At 37.1% G+C, this 19,247-nt stretch overlaps 1 protein-coding gene across 3 annotated transcripts in view; it reads left to right on the forward strand.

Annotated features, from left to right (window-relative positions):
* The window catches only part of LOC145996373 (inactive pancreatic lipase-related protein 1-like), a 102,536-nt gene that overhangs the window by 68,984 nt on the left and 14,305 nt on the right, over positions 1-19,247 (forward strand). The window lies entirely within an intron of this gene.

Raw genomic sequence — 19,247 nt, forward strand, 5'->3', positions numbered from 1 at the left:
TACAGAGGGATCCATGAGTATTACCTTGCAAATTGTCCATCACCATGTTCGTGCACTTTATTTGACCCAATAACAGCTTCAAGAATTAGAAGAAAACTCAAAACGAGCTGTTGACAACTTCTGCACCACCATACATAAAAATCCATCGCTTAAAAACACACAGGATGTAAGAGAAAAATTAATGAAAATAGTCATGGACAATTTGCACGGTAATACTCATGGATCCCGCTGTACTAACCGGTGTGCAATCACAACGCAGAACGGTCATTTTGACAAAATCTTGTTTCCCTACTGGCTGCCTTGGGGAGGGGGAATTTTAATGTTTTCGGCTCTTGCCCAAGCTGTGGGTCTAATTGGCTGTTTGACAGCGAGTTCCTTCGTAGGTAAACGCGGCAACAGAGGGTTACTGTCAGAAAGGTGGGTCCCTCGCCGGGAGTTAGCACGATTTCACTATAATGACAAATGCATATGTTTAGCATTATAGAAGGATAGCCGTGAATTGCATTACACTAATTATAAAATGTAAAAAAAAAATATATGAATCAGTTGTGCTGGATATTCTCATCTGGTGGATTGCGTAGCAAAGTATCCTCATTTACATAATAATATATTTCAATAAAATTGGTTTATTTTTATTTGTTTATAGAAGTTATTGTAGTAAAATAATTATAAACGTTGTATTAATAATTATCATTATTATCGTTAAGCCTTGTTTCCATGTTAATAAATCATTAAAATGCTGACCAAAGACAAACTTTTATAGTATAAAAAATATACATAAAAACGAAACGTTTCCACCCTCTAACAGGGTCATCTTCAGACGAAACTTCAAGATCAATTTATTGTGAATATTCGTCTGAAGAAGACCCTGTTAGAGGGTGGAAACGTTACGTTTTTATGTATATTATTTATACTATAAAAGTTTGTCCTGGTCAGCATTTTAATGTTTTATTAATTATTATTGTTTTTATTTATACTATTCAAACTTTGTCAGTGGCCTGACTTTCCTACAAAAATTTCTGGCGACTCCCATGTCTGTCAATATTGCATGGTGTAAAAGTATCGTCTTCCTTTTCTGTGTAATTAATACGTTATGTTTTAAGATGCAACTTGTAAAGCGTTACTTTTTAAAAAAAATAACCAACTCTAGTACGTCCAGGGACGTTTTTAGGCGAACGGCGGTGGGTTGCCTCTCCCCAACATCCACGTGATCCCTCTCAAATATTCTGTATTTAACTGAAAATTTTACATTTTGATTTGGTTTATTTTGCTTCACTTTTCGGCCACTTATTGGCTAATCGCGATGAGGATGAGTGATGATATGATGGAACTGACGAAGGATGGCTCAAAAGGAACACCTCTGTCCAGGCAATGATACGAACCAGGGACATATGGCGTGGTAGCGCGCTGTGCTAAGCATTATGCCACAGTTATCGGCACTTTGACAACAAATATTGCAAAATACATTCTGTAACTTTACTTGTGTAATTTGAAACACTGTAATGTCGAAACAGACAATTAGTTCCCTAAAGGGCCACAAGAGGTCACTGAATCTTAAACAAGACATATTTAGACATATTCATACATGACTGATAAGTAAAATTGTAAAGTTGGGTTTATTAAAAACAAGTTATTGCACTAAAGTTTGTTGAGCGTACACAGTGGCGCAGGAACGTTTTTCATTTGGGGGGGTAAAAAATTCACCCTCCCATATATATATATATATACACACTACTTCGACCCAAGTGCCACAATAATAATAATAATGAATTATTATTATTACATGAATAGGTAAAATATAGTAAAATAATATAGATATAACAGCACGTATCAATTATCTAGCTTACGTGTAGTTATAGATTTACATAAAAACAACTGCCCTGGCAAGGAATTTAATGTCATATAGAAAAATAATTTAATATTTATTGAATAACAAAAAAGGAGTTGGATCCAATTAATGAAAAATAAAGTTCCTGATTAATATTTTATGGATGATATTAGTAATGTACATAAATCTTTGGAACCCTTCAAAGCCGTACAGTTTGACTTTAGGGTTTAACTTAAAATGGCGTTGTGTTTGTGTTGCATTCGATATCACAATTAGATTATAACCGATTAATGTCCAATTATAAGTATACCCTAATACACAGGTAAAAATAAGTCCCCCCTGATAAAGTCGCAAATTGCATCCTGTTTAAATGTCTAGGAAAAATTTAATTTCACCTAGGAATAATATCGCGATGCGATGAGTCGAGAATTGTCACAGCCTCATCTTGTCTCCTGTGTGGTGAGGTCCTTTTCGTTCTTGTTTGTTCTTATTTTTGTTTCGGTTTCCACTCTGAAGTTATTACAACTTATTCTAGATTCACTTCATGCTCAAATAGGCTAATCGGGACTCTATTTAAAAAAAATATCTTAAAATAAAGGTTTAAGTATAGTTTTCCGTACACCATCTTACAAAGTTATGAAAAATGTGGGTGAGGTACAGGAGTACATTGTATAACTTGACAAGTTTAAAAACAAGACGCTGCGATCCATTGTTTGCGCACCTCACATCACATTTCCCCACTCCATTGTCTGCGGCGACTTTGGTTCGCAGTGTTGCAAGCTGGAGGGAGGGAATCGTATGAAAGTTTTCGACGAAATTTGAATGTGAAAGGCATGAATTAGTATTCCGTCACCTACGCTACCTAATGATTACGCTAAATTCTAAATACATTTTGATATTTTCCCTTTAAACCTTAAATGAATTAAGTTATATTAGGTATATTTCTTACCAGCATAAGAAATGTATGAAATAAAACGATAGAAAAATGAAAAATATATAAACGATAGAACTGAGCTCACCTTCTAAATGTTTTCCAGTTCTCCTTCTTCAGCTTCACTCTCCCACTCATCCGAGTCTGTGTCTATCGATGAATCTGTGTCCGTGTCTGAATCGGCTTCACCAAGTCTAATTATCAGTTCATCTACAAGCTCGTCCATAAGTCCATCTCTTTCAAAGTAAGAATCTCGCAGCCAAGAGTAAAGAGCAAGAACATTTCAATGCTTTAGAAAAGATCACAGGCAAGCGTGTTATCAGATTGCATTCTCGTAGTGATTGTTGTATGATAAACAAACGAACCACCACCCCACTTGTTTGTTTTTTTAAAAGAAAAACAAAAAAACAGGCCACTGCTCGATGTCGCATTCAGAAAATGAAGTAATTCGCCCTGTAGTTTCTCTTCGTTAAAAACCTTAACGCACGTGCATAATACTACAGTTTACGATCGGCGCACCGCACGCATTTTCAAAGACCGGATTAAATCAAATGAACCACTGATATAATAGGAGCCTGCATGCACCGTCACGCTAAACAGTGAAAATCGTTTATCATATTTATTTTAGCTTAATTTTTCTGAGTTGGCTCCACTGGTACTTTCAACGCCAGACCAGTGAGTAGAAGAGTGGTGGGGAGGATGACGTAATAGGAAGTGCTCCGCAGCGATCTGCGCATATCGGGACTTAACTTGCCAGGCTATAGGGGCTATCCACGAGTAAACAAAAACATATCGAACGGCACAATCGATTGTCGAACTGTAGCACAACAACTTCCGGTTCACGGCGGCCGGGTAATTGAAGCGCGTACTTGTGGCATTTCTTCTCGTTTTGTATACCGGATGAAATGGATCATACAAAAACACTTGACGACGAGGAGAATAAGAGATATCAGGGCAAAGTAGAGGCCTTTGCATATCAATTGGATGAGCAACTGGAAGTAATACGGCATTATTCCAAGATGAGATCCATTTGCTGATCGTCGTTTCATTGGCATTTGTAGCCTACATATTAAATAGAAAGTAATTTTTCCTACAGAGCGAGAGCGCTTAAATTCATACATTTATGTTTTAAGTGAAAAAGTGCGAGATGTACGGACATATAAAAAACGGGAAAAGGAGCTTCTTTTCTTCTTTCTTCAGTCAGGACGAGTCAGAGGGATGCGATAATGCACACTTGCTGGTTTCGTTCTCGTTTGAACGCAGAAATACAAAACGCTCATTGTTATTTTAAGTCAATTTTCTGCTATTTGTGTTAAACATGACAATGAAGATGAATAACAAAATGGAAAAATTAATGATGGGACAAACACAATGACACACCATTGCCTCACCATGGTGTTCAAACCTAGGACCTCTTCTCCATCAATGTTGATTTGATTGATTGAGTTGGTGTTTTAAGTCCACTTTGTGCACAGTAAGGCTAATCGGGACTGGACCTACAGTTTAAATTTGGGATCCGAACCACTATATGCCTCCACCGGGAATCGAACCCGGAACCCCTTGATTACAAGGCGACGAGGCTACCACTGCGCCATCGGGGAGGCACTCTATCTATCAATGTTGAAAACATTTCCATTGCAAAAGACGAAAATTAATAATAGTACCCGCACTTAATTTTCTGGCTACACAAAAAATATTTCCTCGGTTTGCACAAAAATGTATTTCCTCTGGTTACACACACACACACAAAAAAATCTGGTTACACAAAAATTTAATACAGTTCGTGTGTACTTCAAGAACTTAACGTGTAACCTATCTGGCCATGACCGAGCATCTTTTGAAAGGAAAAGTAATATTTTTGGTCATATCACTAAAACAGAGAAAATCGAGATTTGAATGATTTCTCTTCTACCTTTAACGGAGTGCAAGGGGTGTGGGACGCAAAATTTTTGGTAGGGAAGGAAACAGGACGGGGTATTTTTAAAGTCCTGACGTTCAAAACGGGAAAAATAATGTTATTTCCCGACTAAATTGGGAGATTATAGGAGCGGAAAATATTCAACACTTTGGCCTGTCTCGTCTCGTGGAAATGCTGTCTCGTCTCGAAAATATTCGTTTGTCTTATGACACATGGTCAATCTCGTCTCGTCTCGAATTTTTAAAAGCCTGTCCCGTCTCGTCCCGTGGGCAACACTAATTCAACATTACCCGATACTAAAAAAAATGTTAATTATACACACAATTTTACCCTCGGGTGATGATTTATTTTGCATTTCTGGAATAAAAACTGCTAATTTCAATAAATTTCGGACATTTAGTACAAAAAAAATGTAGGGAATAAACTACTTTTAAACTATCATTTTTTCCGAAGTCTGGATCGGAATCTTTTTTTTTCTTTTTTTTCTTTGAGGTCCCGTCTTTTTGGGTTTTTGCACATCCGTTGTCATTACTGCGCAGTCTACTCCTCCTAATGGTCTTCCAATTTTCACGCCTGACAGCTTGAATGCAATAATTTGGCGCCTAGATCTCGAGGAAATGGATGAAGAGAGATCCGTGAAATATTATTTAGCTCTGATCGTAGTTTACATCCTCCTTGTACACACCCATTCGTTCCTTTCAGACATGACACAATCTCAGCTCCCTTTAGCGGCATGTTGTGAGCCTACGAACCGGAAGTTGTTGTGCTACAAATATGGCGTCCGCGCGAAGGCACTTCCTTCCGGTGGATAGCCCCTATACCCCCCAAGTTGGTCTGTCGTGTCTCGTCTCGTTCGTGTAAATATTTCGTTTCGGAAAATTACATTTTAAACATTCAAAAGAAAATGGAGTCAGTCATATACTCTTCTGATGAAGATTTGTATCTTATCTTCGATTCGATGTGACCACTTCTTTAGCAAAGTGTACCCCCCTTACGCAAAGGAGCATTCGTCTGCAGCGTGATTTTCTGAGAGCAAATATGGTTCCATCGTTCCACACACATTTTAAATAATTTTCATCTCCTTAAGGAGGTTACCAAGAACACAGGTCAATGAACTAACTAGTAGCAAGCACAATGTAGTAGAATAAGTTTGCAATGGATTGAATTTCTGTGGTAAGAAAGATAATGCTCATAAGTTATAAACAATATACACTTTCTTTTATTGGTTGAAAATATGTTCTATTAACAGTAGCACCTTCCGTCTGCTGTCAAATTACCAAAGGGGGTACAGGGGGTACAACTCCATTTACGGATTTACAGGGTACAGTAACCCCTTCAAAAATTTTGGGGGGTACAATGTACCCCTGTACCCCCCGTTCCTGCGCCACTGAGTGTACAAATAACCTTATGTAACAAGTAAAGTATGTAGAGTGAATTCTCAATTTCGAAACTAGCCTAAATCCTACACGAAATTCACGTATCTGCCAAGAGATGGCAGTAGCGTTGAAAAGTGTCTGCCTGACATCTATAGGAGACTTTTGTAAACATCAGAGGAAGATTGGCTGTATTGAAATTGACGCAAAATGTTCCTTCTACAAATTCGAAAAGATATTGTAATGATACGAGAGCATAACTCGCTCCTTTTATGTTATCTTAAATAGACCGTTCCGTTTTTTTTTTAATTCATGAATTTAGGTTTTTGGTAATATATATGTTAATGTGAAGGACCTATAATGGGCCTTGGCGATATTTATACCGGGCTGCGAGATGTTCGTTGGAACTACAGCGCCTTGAATAACGTAGTGGAAAACTACCCAAGAAACTGGTTCCCCAGACGGATGAGAAACATAGATGGCAGTGCGATCAATGTCGGTGCTAATTTTCTTTTGAAAGTAATGCGGCTTTGTTAGTTTTTGGAATATATTATGTACATTTGTTTGTCTTGAAAGGCGGTACGTGAATTGATGGAAACAGTTATATTTGTGGAGTGATTTGCAGTCACGAAATGACATTAATTTGGAAAGAAAAGTAAAATAAAATTAATAAATAAATAGCATGCGTAACACAAGAATAAACATCTAAAGTGATTCCGGACGTCAGGGGTTGGATTGTGTACTAGAGTTTTATTTCTCTATGTTATTAGAATATAAATAGTATCCTGAGAGATATTTCATACCGAGGCAACAAACCACAAGTGTCGCTTGGAAGCGAGCAGTCCGTAATCAATGGAGCCTTTCGAACCGTAGGGACACAAGTCCTGACTGCACCGTTTCCTCAAGGAGATTTTACACCAAAGCGACACGCGACAAACGATACGAGGGTTTCACATCAAAGCGACACGGGTCCCTCGGTCCAAGGCAACTTTCACACCGAAGCGACACGTGTTGCTTGGAAACGAGCCAATCAAGAGCAACATTTCACAACGTAGCGGCATGACGGGAAGCACAGGCCAGCGTTCGGTTGGTGAAATCCTCAAGCGACAAGTGTCTCGTGCCGCTTGTCGCTTTGGTGCGCAATCTCCCTAAAGCAAGACACTCATTGCATCGCGCATGCGCGAACAACAAACCACGGCAACATGTTGCAAGCTATTGAGGAAATGGCCCAGTTTGAGCAACGCACAAGCGACACGCGTGACTTATCTAGATCTATTGTTGTAATGTGCGGTTTTTGGTGTCGCCTATCTGTTGTTCGCACAATTAGCAGCGAACGCTTGCCAATAGACTGAAGGCACCATGTCGCTTGTCACTTAGTTGGGAACTCCCCCTGTAGCGCGTCGCTTCGGTCTGAGCACCCTTCCTTTAAGGAGCTTTCCGACCAAAGTAACAAGTAGCACGCGAATACGCCATATGAATGTGTCGTTTGCTGTTTGGACCCTCATGTGCAATGAATGCTATTTTACAGTCTGGAAGTGTGTGTCACTAGTGTGACAGTGTGAACATCCCGTGTCGCTTGTCCCATTGGTTTGTAAGTTTCCTTACACTCATGTCGATGGCACTAAGAAAGTTTTGTGGGGTTCCCTTGTCGTTTCATGGAATCATCATTATCATCATCGCCGCGATTAGTTTAAAGCGGAAGAAAAGAGACAGTAAATATCCAAAATACAAATGCTTCAGTGTGTATATCTTTAAAAGAAATGATGATAATAATAATCGTTTATTTTAAGTGTTGAGCACAGTATGAAACCTAATACAGCACTAAGTCAAATACAAAAGTACAAAGTTACACGAATAAAATACGTAAGCTGTAGAATAACATAACATAACAAGTTAGCATATTTACACTTCAAGTTACAGTTTTCAATGAGATCTATTATATCTCTGATACTAATAATTGTTTATTGTTATATAATATCTGCAATTAACTGTGTATTGTTCTAATAATAATAATGATCATATTTATTGAAGTGATGATAACGATTAAACAACCACTATGTTATACAAAATTTAAAAAAATGAATACATAATTATAAAATAAAACAGTGGATCCTACAATTTTATACATCAACATAAATTCAAATTGTAGGTTTCAACAAGATCAGCTACTAAACCTCTTGCCTTGTTTAGGCATGTGAGAATTGAGATATACCTATGGGAATATCTGGGAATTTTATAAGCTATATTATTCAAAAAGTATTCACTGTCAACTTGGAAATTTAATATCTTATCTACAAAATTTAACCTTTTCATTTTTCTTCTTTCTTCTAAGGAAAACATATTCAACTGTGATAACCATTCAGAGTAATGTTGGTCATAGTAATTTTTTTAAACTTTGTGCATAATAACCTGATAAAAAGTTTTTGAACTGATTCAACTTTTTGAAGGTGACTGGTTGCAGTCAGAAATCATAATTCATTTGCATATTCAAGAATATGACGAACTATACAGGAATATTAAGGTATCTTCCTTTTTAAAAACTTTCCACGAGAAAAATATATAACCAATCATTCTCTTTACTGTTTTGCAAATTTCTGAAATGTGCACATCAAATATGAGAGAGGAGTCTATTACTATTCCTAAGTCTTTATGACTGTCGCACACTTGGATTTTATTTTCATAAATAAAATAGTTGGAGACTATATAATGAACTTTCTTAGTACATCTTAAAACTTTACACTTTTTCAAGTTAATTTCGATTTCATTAATTTTCTACCAATATGTCATTCTATCGAGATCAGCCTGAAGTTGAGCGACATCATTATTTGTTAAAATACTCTTAAAATTTTTTATATCATCTGCATATAGTAAACATGTGCTAGATTTAAAACATAATGTAACATCATTGATAAAAACAGCGAACAGAATTGGGCCGAGTGGCGACCCTTGAGGTACTCCACAAAGTATTTCTTTTTTAGAAGAATTTGTTTCACCAATCTTAACAGAGAAACTTCTACTTACTAAAAAGTTGGAAAACCATTTCAGAAATCGTGGTGATAATCCCATTTGGTCGAGTTTGTATATTAATAGCTGATGGCTGACACTATCAAAGGCTTTAGCCAAGTCAATAAATAAAATATCGGTCTGGGATTGCTTCCTAATGTTAGATTTAAGAGAGTCTATTAAAACCAATAAATTTGTGATAGTAGACCTTTTTCTAAAAAATCCATGATGATGATGATAATAATAATGAACCTAATTCATACACAAAAATTTAGTTGCCAAGAACATTTTTCCTCCCGTATTATTAACGAAAGTATGACGATAACAGGACGTGGTCGACTGTCTAGAATGTTCGTTAATATCTTCGCGACCACTGTAGCAAATATCATAGAAATTATCACATTCATAGAAATGCTTCATGTAAAAGAATCAGACGTTGCAGCGAAAACTCCATTTACTTCCATTATAAGCAGACGAATACCAAGCACCGGGTTCAACACCAGCGCCTCTAGCGGATCATTTTCGAGTGGAACCAGCCAGAGCGCGCAGAACTGTGCCGTTTTCCACACTACGTTATTCAAGGCGCTGTAGTTGGAACCATATGGAAAGATGGTCTTTCGGTCGGGGTTCACCAGCTGCGGTATAAGAGGAAATATTTTCCCTTCTCGACAGTGCTGCTGAGAAATCAAAGCTTCTGAGAGGGAGGGAACTGTTTGTTAACCGCGCAGCCTCCAAATTTGAATTACAACCGTTAAGCTTTTCTCGAGTTTGGGCTCGAAAGGTGAAGCGACTTGAAGACCGAGGTGAGTAGTGTGATTGGTGCTATTATAAACCCGAGAAAGTATGAACCCCCCTCAGGCAGATTTGCCTACACTTAAAACTAGCTCAACATGCCCATATGAGCTTTTTGCTCAAGTGTGGAACTCTGTCTAATCCAAGATTTTTGTAAAAATGCCCTCGGGAATTTCCCGGGAAAGTATGACCCCCCTCAGATTGATTTGCCTACACTTACAAAATCTACATCTGCCAGATTTTTGTCCATAAGCTTGTTAAAAATATGCTCCTCTTGATATTTTTTTTGGCTACACTTAAAACTAGGCCAAACGTATTAACACACACACACACACACACATATTTACTTCCGGTTTAAGTTCAATTGGGCACCAGGCTCAACTTGCATATCTAGTACTAAAACAATGTAATTCTTCGAGAATTGCTCTGTGACTCTCTCATTTCTTACATCATAAACATATGATTTTTCACCTATGAGAATAACACTACATATAGTGTCATCAGGGAGTGTATCGTGGAATTCACAGATAATTTTAATGTTTGTCCTGTCATTAACCACATCTTGTTTCCTTTTTGAAGTGTTGATGACAAACATGGGTCTCTGTGCTTTGAATTCATCTGGTGTGTAATACATGTCAGTATTGCCAGTAGTGACCCTTTTGTATGCTGTAAATGCTTCATATAATTTAAGGAAATCATCCTTGGACATGTCTAAATTATAATTTTCTCTAGGAAATACCTCATTTCTGCCATTTTTAAGATATATGTTCTTGATGTTGCAGTTATCAAATCTACTTGAATTTTTTTCCTGATTATTGTGTCTTCCAGTCTGAAACAGTACCACCACAAAATCTGGCATGTCATATTGTATACTGGAGAATGAATTTGTAGCATCAAACTCATAATAAGTACCAGCGGCAGGCTTCTGTACACATTGATATGTATAAAATTGTAAAGGTACTTGTGGATTTTTTATTATATCTGCTTTGTATTTAAGAGCATAACTGGCTTCATATTCAACAACCGGGATTCTTAGCTCCATAGTCTGAATAATGCACTTGCCTTCATCAGGTAGGGTATTAGGCAGAGCTTCCCCTGTAGGGTTTAATGTACTGTACCTCATCAAAGCATTATTATCATTGGCAGCTCTTCTAAATAATTCTTAAACCACCCTTCCACATAATATCTTTGTAATCTGAGAAGAATCCTGGCAACAGGCGCATGGGGAACAGCACTGTGTGGCTTTTATATATAATTTTATCACCAGCCTCAAATCCACCTATTTTGTAGTAAGAAGCCTCGGTCTTGGATAATTTTAGTGTGGCCAAAGCTGTGGAGGTAATGCCGGGGTAATCCACTCTGTTCATAACAACACCATGCTTTCTGATCTCAATTTCAGAGAACAGATGCGGCACAAAATTGTCTACCAATCTTATATTTGAATTTGCCGGATAATCTGTTCCATCGAGCTTTACAACATCAAATTTGATGTACAGATCTGCTCTGTGGGGGTGTATAAAGCCATCCCCTACATCAAGATCAACCTCAATTTCTGTGTTGGGTTGATTTAAATTTGCAAATGTCCTCCTGTTTGGGGGGAATGATTGTAGCTCATAACTCTCAATATTTTCCATTTTTTTGTATGTATTTTTATTTAAATATTAATCTCTATGATAGCAGTTGTTGTGGCTCCAGCAAAATCAACTATTTCTTCTTTTTCATTAGTGACCATCAACTCAATATAATCTATTCTGTTATGGCACACAGGAAAATATAATGTTGGTGATGGAGTGTAGATGATGGGCTCCATAAATTCAGAGTTAGGTTTGAATGTTTCAATGATGCCAGTTTGTTTGTGAGTGCCTATGCCATTTGATTTGGTGATCATACCCTCAGCCACATTACAGTGAATATTTAGAGTCTCTATGGCTAAGAATTTAGGTATATTAATAGCAGTGTGTTTGATGGCTGGTTCAAGTTTTGTGTTGTTCTCAAAGCCTAACAGCTCTCCTATAGTACCCAGATCCACTGTTTCTGTAGCAGATACAATCTCTACTCTGTGAGTGACAGAATTTTGAGTTAATACTATACCTCTGGGTAATTGAGCATTTAAAGTGGACAGATTATACTGCCCTGGAGTGATGACAATTTTTTGATCCCCTACTGCAATTTTGTTGTTGTGGTGTGTAATATTAGGGATCAAGTACATGCCATAAAATGCTCTGAGAGCTATTGTTTTGGGATACACTATATCATCATGTAATTTGAGTTTCAATATTGAATTTTGGCTGGTGAGATGGAATACCCCCATGATGTTTTAAATACCACAAGGCTTTTTGAAAATCTTCAATTGATGGTTTATTTATTTGAGACAGATATCTAAGAACAGATAAACACAAATGTCCACAATTAACATCTTTGAAGTTTTGAACACGGGCATTATTGTAATAAAGATTAGCTGATTTTAGATATTTTATTAAATTTTCAGGTGGAACACCTCCAAATGAATCAAACACAAATGCCTCATTTTTTAAATATTTAAGATAACAGATCCAGTGAGTGCCCTGATTTTTGTACTTATCCAAATTAACAATGCCACACTCTTTGTTGAGTGGTTGCTCTGGCAAAGAATCAGACATGTACACACCTCTAAAATTTTTGATGCCCAGTGGCTTGATTAAAGCTTCAATATCTTGGTTTGTAAGCGGCTCTTGTTTTTTTTAAACTTATTCATGGCTCTCTTAACACCTTTGCCTTGCTTCTCCATGGCCAGGTTATGGCGCTTCAATTCATCTAATTCTGCCCTATTCTTCTTGGCATCTATTACTGTTTTTGCTATGGCAGCTGATCCCCCAGCCAAGCTCCCCACAAGCCCCAAGTGCTGCTAAGATGGCCGGGATAGTAAATATGAGACCCCCCACATGTGATTTTTTTCTAGATTGTTGTAATTTTTTTTAATTGGGGGGTACTAAGCAACAATTTCATTCCATGGCCCTTTGCAAGACAAGAATTTTTTTTTTCCGCTGCTTTTTGGTTAAAAGGCTATCAATAGTTTTAAGAGATTTAAGACCTGCATAAGGTATTTGATACATAACACCCTTGGCCTTCATTCTAGGTTTATTATATATATATTCACAACACCCACCCCAGTTTTTGTTTGGTGTTCATAGCTATGGTGGTCCCCAATGCTGCTATTTTTTCACTTAAAGAAGCATCTTTGCTTACAAATCTACCAAATGCAGCCTCTTCTAATTTCTTGTCTGCAACATGTCTCTTGTCAAGATCAGAATGTGTGTTGTATGCTATGTCATGGTCTCTACAAGCAGCATCTAGGGGATTAACACCAGGATCACCTCTGTTTAATCTATGGTCCAATTTTGTGCCTGGACCACAATACTGATAGCCTGGAATATGTAGTTCAAATGGCAGCTTGCTTATAATGTCATTAACCAACCCCCGACCCTCAGAAATATTCCAAAATTTAGGTGGTAGAGTATTAATAATTTTTATAAGATATCCAATCCCCTTAGTGTCATTCACTATAAAATTAGACAATTTTGTGCTTATCATGTCCATAATTCCAACCTTTTCATTGTAAAAATTGTGGTTGCCAGCATTTTCCTCCCCAGCTATCACCAATAACCTATCTACAAGTTTCCTGACATCATCAACCCAGACAAATTCTTTAGGCAGGGTGTTGTATTGTTTGATTCCACTGCCAGTCTTGATCTGTGACCATATGGGCTTGATTAAGTTGTTGTATTTTGCTCCACTGCTAGACTTGACTCTTTTTTGTGTGGGATCATTGTTCTGGTATAGAGCATCTGATTTTATTAATATTTCTTTGTAATGCTCATAATCTTGATCTGTATAGCTGCCAGGCCTTTTCCTAGTCATCAGTTCCCACAATCCAGGTGTGCCAGGATATTTAACAAAACCACCTTTTTCTCCAAGATGAGATTCTGAATATACAATGAGATCATCTCCCATAAATGTTACTCTGAAATTGCCAATTCTATGTATGATGCTACCATCACGCTCTGTGTCAGCATATAAGCCAAAGACCTCATCTTTGTTGTCTTTAGGTGTGCTTAAATATTTTTGAGCAAGAAGACCCAATTCAATAGGATCCTGAGTAGCTTCAATTCTTCGAGGAGCAACAGGACTAGGTGTATGAATACTGGAAAGTGGGGTGATTGGATAATCTAATATGTTCCTAGCAGCTACAGGTACAAGCTCTGTGATCAAATTTTGATTTTGCTCTGTAACAGTTTTGATATTTTTACCTAATTCACTAATAGCATCAATAATAGGCTGTTCTGTTTGTTTGTGTTGTTCATAAATTCCTCGGTTCTGTGATTTCCATCCCTTAAATCTTTTTACAAGATAATCTCTTAATTTAAGATCATCAATGATTGGCCTTTTCATGGTTATTTATATATGTTTCAATGTCTAGAAAATTGCTAATTTTATTTCTATATTTACCACTATTGGGTTTTCTTGTCATATCAATTGTGACAAACCCATAACTGTCCTGGTTCCAGCACCTACTGCAAAACTTGGAAAAATCATTGTAGCTCAAGTCCCCACCTACATATTCATCATGTATGTGTTTGAGGTTGGTATGATCTTGATGAAACACACATGTAAAATTGCTGTTGTCTCGGATCAGCTGCTTCGGTATTTTAGAAAAAGTCTGTGCCAGGTAGAAGCAATCAATGTTTTTGTGTCGGCCCTGTGTAAAGAAATTTCTAACCTTGTTTTGATTATCCAGTATAATGTCATCAAACACAACAACAGAATTATCGAGACATTCATGGAGTGGCTTAACATCTGATTCAAAAGTGGCAATATCTAATCCATCATATAGCTTCATCAGCTGCTGATATTTTAATTGTTCCAAGCTCTTAGAGAAAACATACAAGTGCCTGTTTTTCCAGTCTAACCAGTTGGGTGCCAATAAAAAATTATCAATCATTAGTGTAGTTTTACCACGAGCTGATGGCCCAACAATAAGACATCTAATATTATCAGGCAGCAACTTGCCATTTCTCTTAATCTGCTGTTCAGGTTCTGGCAGCCTTTTTATAACATCCCAGGTGCTCATATTATCACTTTGTCTGCATCGATCCAGCTGTGTTCTGGAAGTCCTAGCCATTTGACAAGTAACTTGTTGCCTTTTCTGCGGATGATTTTTTCTATGAGATATGTGTCAGGCTGTTTAGTTTTGCTGAGTTCTTCTTCATAAAACCTGCCTTTGAGAATTTCTCCTCGGTGATCTTTTATTATATATGTGTTAAGGGTCCCAGGTTTAACTTGAACCACTGTAAATAATTCAGTGCTCCAGTTTCTTGTAAAGCCTCTTTTGAATAAGTGCTTATATTTGCTGATTCTTACTTGATCACCCACCTTGTATTTGGCCTTTCTTGTTGTTGGCTGGTATCTAGGATAATAAACAGTCCTGATCATTTTTTGCTCATCAGATGAAGTTACTTCAGAGGGTTTCATGTTGATTGTGGAATGGACCGAGTTGTTATATTTATGTAGAAGTTCTGGAATAATATTAAGCCATTTATAATTACCTTGAAGTGTAAATTGTTTATACATAAGATTTTTTAGGGTTTTGTTGAATCTCTCTACAATTGAGGCTTTGAGATCACTGTAACTCGAGTAATGTTTTATTGACTGGCTAAAACTAAACAGCCTGACACATATCTCATAGAAAAAATCATCCGCAGAAAAGGCAACAAGTTACTTGTCAAATGGCTAGGACTTCCAGAACACAGCTGGATCGATGCAGACAAAGTGATAATATGAGCACCTGGGATGTTATAAAAAGGCTGCCAGAACCTGAACAGCAGATTAAGAGAAATGGCAAGTTGCTGCCTGATAATATTAGATGTCTTATTGTTGGGCCATCAGCTCGTGGTAAAACTACACTAATGATTGATAATTTTTTATTGGCACCCAACTGGTTAGACTGGAAAAACAGGCACTTGTATGTTATCTCTAAGAGCTTGGAACAATTAAAATATCAGCAGCTGATGAAGCTATATGATGGATTGGATATTGCCACTTTTGAATCAGATGTTAAGCCACTCCATGAATGTCTCGATAATTCTGTTGTTGTGTTTGATGACATTATACTGGATAATCAAAACAAGGTTAGAAATTTCTTTACACAGGGCCGACACAAAAACATTGATTGCTTCTACCTGGCACAGACTTTTTCTAAAATACCGAAGCAGCTGATCCGAGACAACAGCAATTTTTACATGTGTGTTTCATCAAGATCATACCAACCTCAAACACATACATGATGAATATGTAGGTGGGGACTTGAGCTACAATGATTTTTCAAGTTTTGCAGTAGGTGCTGGAACCAGGACAGTTTATGGGTTTGTCACAATTGATATGACAAGAAAACCCAATAGTGGTAAATATAGAAATAAAAATTAGCAATTTTCTAGACATTGAATCATATATAAATAACCATGAAAAGGCCAATCATTGATGATCTTAAATTAAGAGATTATCTTGTAAAAAGATTTAAGGGATGGAAATCACAGAACCGAGGAATTTATGAACAACACAAACAAACAGAACAGCCTATTATTGATGCTATTAGTGAATTAGGTAAAATATCAAAACTGTTACAGAGCAAAATCAAAATTTGATCACAGAGCTTGTACCTGTAGCTGCTAGGAACATATTAGATTATCCAATCACCCCACTTTCCAGTATTCATACACCTAGTCCTGTTGCTCCTCGAAGAATTGAAGCTACTCAGGATCCTATTGAATTGGGTCTTCTTGCTCAAAAATATTTAAGCACACCTAAAGACAACAAAGATGAGGTCTTTGGCTTATATGCTGACACAGAGCGTGATGGTAGCATCATACATAGAATTGGCAATTTCAGAGTAACATTTATGGGAGATGATCTCATTGTATATTCAGAATCTCATCTTGGAGAAAAAGGTGGTTTTTGTTAAATATCACTGGCACACCTGGATTGTGGGAACTGATGACTAGGAAAAGGCCTGGCAGCTATACAGATCAAGATTATGAGCATTACAAAGAAATATTAATAAAATCAGATGCTCTATACCAGAACAATGATCCCACACAAAAAAGAGTCAAGTCTAGCAGTGGAGCAAAATACAACAACTTAATCAAGCCCATATGGTCACAGATCAAGACTGGCAGTGGAATCAAACAATACAACACCTGCCTAAAGAATTTGTCTGGGTTGATGATGTCAGGAAACTTGTAGATAGGTTATTGGTGATAGCTGGGAGAAAATGCTGGCAACCACAATTTTTACAATGAAAAGGTTGGAATTATGGACATGATAAGCACAAAATTGTCTAATTTTATAGTGAATGACACTAAGGGGATTGGATATCTTATAAAAATTATTAATACTCTACCACCTAAATTTTGGAATATTTCTGAGGGTCGGGGGTTGGTTAATGACATTATAAGCAAGCTGCCATTTGAACTACATATTCCAGGCTATCAGTATTGTGGTCCAGGCACAAAATTGGACCATAGATTAAACAGAGGTGATCCTGGTGTTAATCCCCTAGATGCTGCTTGTAGAGACCATGACATAGCATACAACACACATTCTGATCTTGACAAGAGACATGTTGCAGACAAGAAATTAGAAGAGGCTGCATTTGGTAGATTTGTAAGCAAAGATGCTTCTTTAAGTGAAAAAATAGCAGCATTGGGGACCACCATAGCTATGAACACCAAACAAAAACTGGGGTGGGGTGTTGTGAATATATATATAATAAACCTAGAATGAAGGCCAAGGGTGTTATGTATCAAATACCTTATGCAGGTCTTAAATCTCTTAAAACTATTGATAGCCTTTTAACCAAAAAGCAGCGGAAAAAAAAAATTCTTGTCTTGCAAAGGGCCATGGAATGAAATTGTTGCTTAGTACCCCCCAATTAAAAAAAATTACAACAATCTAGAAAAAAATCACATGTGGGGGGTCTCATATTTACTATCCCGGCCATCTTAGCAGCACTTGGGGCTTGTGGGGAGCTTGGCTGGGGGATCAGCTGCCATAGCAAAAAACAGTAATAGATGCCAAGAAGAATAGGGCAGAATTAGATGAATTGAAGCGCCATAACCTGGCCATGGAGAAGCAAGGCAAAGGTGTTAAGAGAGCCATGAATAAGTTTAAAAAAAACAAGAGCCGCTTACAAACCAAGATATTGAAGCTTTAATCAAGCCACTGGGCATCAAAAATTTTAGAGGTGTGTACATGTCTGATTCTTTGCCAGAGCAACCACTCAACAAAGAGTGTGGCATTGTTATTTGGATAAGTACAAAAATCAGGGCACTCACTGGATCTGTTATCTTAAATATTTAAAAAATGAGGCATTTGTGTTTGATTCATTTGGAGGGTGTTCCACCTGAAAATTTAATAAAATATCTAAAATCAGCTAATCTTTATTACAATAATGCCCGTGTTCAAAACTTCAAAGATGTTAATTGTGGACATTTGTGTTTATCTGTTCTTAGATATCTGTCTCAAATAAATAAACATCAATGAAGATTTTCAAAAAGCCTTGTGGTATTTAAAACATCATGGGGGTATTCCATCTCACCAGCCAAAATTCAATATTGAAACTCAAATTACATGATGATATAGTGTATCCCAAAACAATAGCTCTCAGAGCATTTTATGGCATGTACTTGATCCCTAATATTACACACCACAACAACAAATTGCAGTAGGGGATCAAAAAATTGTCATCACTCCAGGGCAGTATAATCTGTCCACTTTAAATGCTCAATTACCCAGAGGTATAGTATTAACTCAAAATTCTGGTCACTCACAGAGTAGAGATTGTATCTGCTACAGAAACAGTGGATCTGGGTACTATAGGAGAGCTGTTAGGCTTTGAGAACAACACAAAACTTGAACCAGCCATCAAACACACTGCTATTTAATATACCTAAATTCTTAGCCATAGAGACTCTAAATATTCACTGTAATGTGGCTGAGGGTATGATCACCAAATCAAATGGCATAGGCACTCGCAAACAAACTGGCATCATTGAAACATTCAAACCTAACTCTGAATTTATGGAGCCCATCATCTACACTCCATCACCAACATTATATTTTCCTGTGTGCCATAACAGAATAGATTATATTGAGTTGATGGTCACTAATGAAAAAGAAGAAATAGTTGATTTTGCTGGAGCCACAACAACTGCTATCATAGAGATTAATATTTAAATAAAAATACATACAAAAAAATGGAAAAATATTGAGAGTTATGAGCTACAATCATTCCCCCCAAACAGGAGGACATTTGCAAATTTAAATTCAACCCAACACAGAAATTGAGGTTGATCTTGATGTAGGGGGATG

This window comes from Lepisma saccharinum, chromosome 1 (genome assembly GCF_977018435.1).
Source record: "Lepisma saccharinum chromosome 1, izLepSacc3.1, whole genome shotgun sequence".
NCBI lineage: Eukaryota > Metazoa > Arthropoda > Insecta > Zygentoma > Lepismatidae > Lepisma > Lepisma saccharinum.